Below are 5,470 nucleotides of genomic sequence, written 5' to 3'. Positions count from 1 at the left end.
AAATCATCATCATCATCATCATTTAATGTCCGTTTTCCATGCTGGAATGGGTTGGACAGTTTGTCAGGAGCTGACCAGCTGAAGGGCTGTTCAGGGTCCATGTCTGTTTTAGCATGGTTTCTACGGTTAGATACCTTTTCTAACGCCAACCACTTTACAGAGTGTACTGGATGCTTTTTACATGGCACCAGCACCTACAAGCCCAAAAGATTAGGGATGCTCGGCTGGAGAGGGTTGCAGGGGACAAACCAGTATGCAATGGCAGCCATACTTTTACTTAGCTTGACGTGTCTTTTCAAGCATAGCAAACCCTTATCATCCCCACTTTGAGTCCCAATGTCTGTAGATCCTTTCTCACCACTTCATCCCACGTCTATATCTATCTGTGTATCTATGTTTGTATGTATATCTGTATGTGTGTGTATACACACACACATTCATGCATTCATAAGTACATAGATTTCATCCATAAAAATCCACTCTCAAAATATTGATCAACCCAAGGATATGTTAGTAGGCCTTTATCCAAGGCATTACGCTATGATATTGAGCCTGGAATCTTGTGATTGTGGATCAAACTTCTTAACTCCACAGCCATGCGTGCATCAGAGTATACAAACACAGTGACGTTGCAGATATTTATATCCAGAAAGAGACACTAATTGAATATGCTCGGTTATCATTAGACAGGCGATCATGTCAGCTGTACTTTGGACATTCTGTTTTGTGTGTGTGTGTGTGTGTGTGTGTGTGCATGCGTGTGCGTGTGTGTGTGTGTGTGTGTGTGTGTGTGTATCTTCAAATAAAGGTTATACAGCCATAATTCATTTGGAGATGTCCAGTTAATTTTCTAGACAATAATGGTTGTTGTATTTGAAACTATAACAGCTGCTCCTCCATAACTACTGAGAAACAAAGCAAGTAGTAGTAGTAGTAGTAGTAGTAGTAGTAGTATAATATGGTGTTTGGAAGATAATGCCTAGCTCGGCAAAATAAATGAGGTCTGCAATTGTTTATGCTATCATTAGCACTCCTGTTGATTAAATAATTGTGACTTCTGAACATAATGAATGTAATGGCTTTGGCCTTGATATACATATGCAAGAAAGCCTTTATAATATAAGGTTATAAAGTTCTTTATGATGTTCTTGTTGACATTTAGCTCCAACTTAATCCATTTCTCTGTTTAACACCACCGCCTGGATCTGGGACAACTCTAGTGAAGTCCAATTTCTTGCAAACATTAGGCCAATCTCTGGTTTGAAGTTAACTTCCTTTCTTTCTCATACCAGTCTCAGAGCTTCGAGAAGAGTCAAGGGTACTGCCCTTCCTTTTCCAACTAAGCCATTCAAAAAATGTTAGTCTTAACGGAGCAGTTGTATGATTAAAGATTTAGCAAGACTTTAAAACCGCTTCACTCAGAATTCTAGCTTAGAACTTCAGCATAAGTATATTTCTAAATAAGACATACACTGCCTTTGTGAACATGGCTCAACCAATCAGATCAGCTAGTGTATAACAAAATGAATTAGGATCTTCCTGTCTGGTCAAAAATTCTAGCTAATAAAATGCTGGTAGATTGAACTCCCGCCAGAACCATCTATAAGTTCACATGGAGCCTTGTTGTTCTGCTCCAGATGGTCTCTCGCTCTCTTATACACCTCCTTACATAATGACCTGAGGTAGTACTCCAAGCTATGTCAGCTTCATGATAAGTCATTCTCTTTTTCTTTCTACTTAATTTGTTCTCAATAAACATAAGCTGTCTTCGTATTACTATTTAACATATAATGCAGTGACAACTTGTACTTATTCCATTCAATATCTTTTATATACTGTTGTATTTATTTAACTATTGTATTTTTGTAAATACAAATATATACGAGGTTACAGAAATTGTATGAGAACTAATACGAATATTAGTGTGGTCAATATGAAAGCAACACACAGTCCACCAAATGTTGTTATTTATCAATAGCTATTTCCCAGCCCTAATCCCACACTAAAAAGGCTTTCCTACCATAACCATCTCATCCTAATGCATATTTAGGATTATAGAGTGTGTGGTGTACAGCCAAGTAATTAAAGGATTTGGTCCATGATAATAAAGGATGTAGGTTCAATTTCTGGACTGGGTGACACATTTGCCTTTGAACAAAGCAACAAAGCATTTCGTTTCACATTGCTTCTCTTTATTCAGCTGTAATGAGAAATGAGTTCTAGCCAGATGCTCTCTCCCTCTCAACTTTCACATTCTGAATATTCTGCTGTGTTAGGGGCATCTATATCTGTTTGCAACTACATAGATATCTAAAACAATTGACAAAAGCATGGTACCTGCTACCAAGCTATATTCACTCATGAGTAACAGTAGAACATTTACTTTACTTTTTTTCTTTTGAGACGGTAGGGTTTGATGTGAGTGAAATGTTACTAATGTTCCTTACAAATCAAATGACTGCCTACAGGTATCACCATCTTGATTTTAACAAGTCATTAAATGAAATTCAATATGTTATACAAGAATATATTTATAAAATAACAATAATATATAATTACTTTTATTATTTTTTTCTATGGTGAATCCTTTATCTTTTCTTTTATTTTTAACTTGTTTCAGTCATTTGACACCATACTGGGGCCCCACATTAAAGGGTTTTGTTGAACAAATCAACTCTGGTACTTGTTCTTTCAGTCATTTTGCCAAAATGCTAATTTATGTAAGCAAACCATTGGTTTTCAAGCAATAATGGGAGACAAACACATAGACAGACAGACAGATAGATACACACACACACACACACACACACACACATGCACACGCACTCGCACATACACACACACACACAGAGGCTTCTTTCAGTTTTCATCTGCCAAATCCACACCTCAGGCTTTGGTTAGCCAAAAGCTATAGTAGAAGATTCTACTATAGGAGATTCACAGTGGGACTGAACCCCAAACCACATGGCTGGGAAGCAAGCCTCTCAACCACACAGCCATGCCTGCAACTATACTAATTCGTTTGTAAAATATATTTTTTAAAAGTTTTATACAAATGCACTTTAACTTGTGGAACATTAGATTTTTCACAGAACCCTGGACTTGGGAACCATTTTGAGATTTGCTGTTTATCAACCCTGCTGCTCCCACACCAAGGCATCCCGGCTACCGGTGTCCAGAGATGAGATGTTTATTCAGACGAAATAAATTATCATTGTTATTTGTTCAGAGAGATCTTGTCCTCACTTTTTACTTCCATGAACTATGTATGGAATTGTGACGCCCCCAGCAAGTGCAAATCACATTTTCCTACAGATACGAGGAGTTTTCATCAGGGTGACTCAAACGAATAGGTATGTGCTCTGAGTGCTCAAATGTCATTAAAATTCAGGTTTGAACTGTAGTTGAAAGTGTGATTTTGCGACTGTTCTTTCCAAAGCAGCTAGAAGTGGCTTCCCCTTGAGTTGGTAGGTATAGATTAAAGTTGAAAAGAAAAGGCCAACAGTTGCCAAGACTTGACAAGGACATTTAATTTAGCTATATAATAAAAGGTATAAATAATCTCTGTCAGCTGTTTCTAGGTTATCCCAGCTCTTGGAGAATTGTGTTGAGGGAAGATTCCACTGAAGAGTAATCCATCATTGGAGAGAGGGAGGTTAAACACATGTAACAGTGGAAGAAAGGTCCTCATCTGTGATAGTTGTTGTAGTTCATTATGTCTAGAAGGGGATGAGAAATCCAATGAGATCCAGTTAAAACGGGTATTCATTAGGTAAATCCATGATCAGAGAGAATGGTTTCATAGTAATCTATGGCGAGGGAAAATGGATGGTAGCAGTTCCAAACTTGGATAAATACTGAAAGGAAGAATAAGTATAGTACACTCAAGTGGGAGGAAGATAGACAGATAGGAGTATTGTATTAGATATATACTAATCAGTATAGCAAGGGATATTCTTGTCCAGAAAGGCTAGGGGTTGCGAGTGTAAAGACAAATAGATAAGGGATAAATAAAGCTGACGTCAGACCTACAAGTTGGGTAGCATTGGGAGGTGGGTAGTGGAGGTAATAAAGCAGTTGTAAAAAGATAATAGCCTTCCCATGTAGTAGGTGATCAATTTTACTTGATGGAAAGGGAGACTTGTGGTTAGCTTAGTTGTATTAGTGCTAGAAATAGATACCGTACTAGCAAACAAAAGATTTAAGATTTAAAACTTAAAATAAGATTAAAAATTAATATTATAAATACAAAAAATAAAAATAAAGTTAAAATTTAAATTTAAGATTTCAATATCTGTAGTGTTAATGATTCCTATTGAAAATAAAGGGATTAAATTATATAAAATAGCAAGTCCAAAGTTAATCAAGGGAAAATATAGATATATATATATAAATAATGAAATGGAAAGAGCAGGGACATTTAATCACAGAGTAGAGTATAGAAAGATGGAATGATTGTGTAGGAATCAGTAAATCCTAATTTTGCTCAGAGCAGTGAGCAAGTAAACCTAGTGGTATTCTAATAAATATGAGGGTCGGAAGTAGAACTGCTGTGGAAGTACCAAATAGGTAGTATGCCTAAGCTAGATGTCAGTGATAATCCAAAGTGTTAGTTTTTTTCATACTTAGACCTGTGTTATATGTTTAACTTATCTCTCTCCAATGACAGAATACCCAGCATATGGAATCTCCACTCGAAACAATATTCCAATAGCTGGGATATCTTAGAAACAGCTGCCAGAGACTATCTAAACCTTATATTATATAACTAAATTAAATGTTCTTATTATATAGCTAAATTGAATGTCCTTGTCAAGCCTTGCCAGATTGTTTACCTTTTCTTTTCTACTTTTATATATATTTACATATCAAAATTGAGAATTATGGAAATGTTATTTACAGAGTTTTTGAGCAACAAAACAGGAAAATGAAAAATTTTTGGTATTATTTATTCTCTGTTATACGTGCTTCCTGTTTTTGTTATTCAACAATTCTGCAAATAATATTTCCATAATTCTCAATTTTTAAATGTGCTTTGGTTTATTAACAACACTAACTATGGATACATATTGATTGTGATAATGGAATAAGCAGATGTTCTTCAAGAGGAAACAGTTGGGATTTACCCTAACTATCTATATAAGATTATATTAAAACAGTAGGGTAAAAAATTGGATATTAATTAATATCAATTTAATACCAGGGAACAAGCACATTAAAAGAATCAAGGAGATTCAGAAAAAATATCTGAGATCTCAAAGGATTATTGTATATGTATATATAAAAAGGAGACCACTAGGTGGACTGTTAATGTGCTAGAAGAAGATCACATGTAATGCATCTACTAAGACCGAATTGTTCTCAAAGAAAATTTAGCAGAAACGTATATGGGCAAGACAAATGAAAATTACACAAATACATACAAAGTTAGTAGATGCATTACATGTGATCTTCTTCTAGCACATTAACA

At 35.5% G+C, this 5,470-nt stretch overlaps 1 long non-coding RNA gene across 1 annotated transcript in view; it reads left to right on the top strand.

Annotated features, from left to right (window-relative positions):
* Window positions 1–5,470, top strand: part of LOC128249081 (uncharacterized) — a 33,068-nt gene that overhangs the window by 23,699 nt on the left and 3,899 nt on the right. The window contains exon 2 of the long non-coding RNA XR_008265207.1: window positions 3,082–3,353. This is a non-coding gene — a long non-coding RNA (uncharacterized LOC128249081). The remainder of the gene's footprint in view (window positions 1–3,081; window positions 3,354–5,470) is intronic.

Source organism: Octopus bimaculoides, chromosome 11 (genome assembly GCF_001194135.2).
Source record: "Octopus bimaculoides isolate UCB-OBI-ISO-001 chromosome 11, ASM119413v2, whole genome shotgun sequence".
Lineage (NCBI taxonomy): Eukaryota > Metazoa > Mollusca > Cephalopoda > Octopoda > Octopodidae > Octopus > Octopus bimaculoides.
Note: the sequence above shows the minus strand (reverse complement) of the source record. Positions and strands in the feature narration are given on the sequence as shown.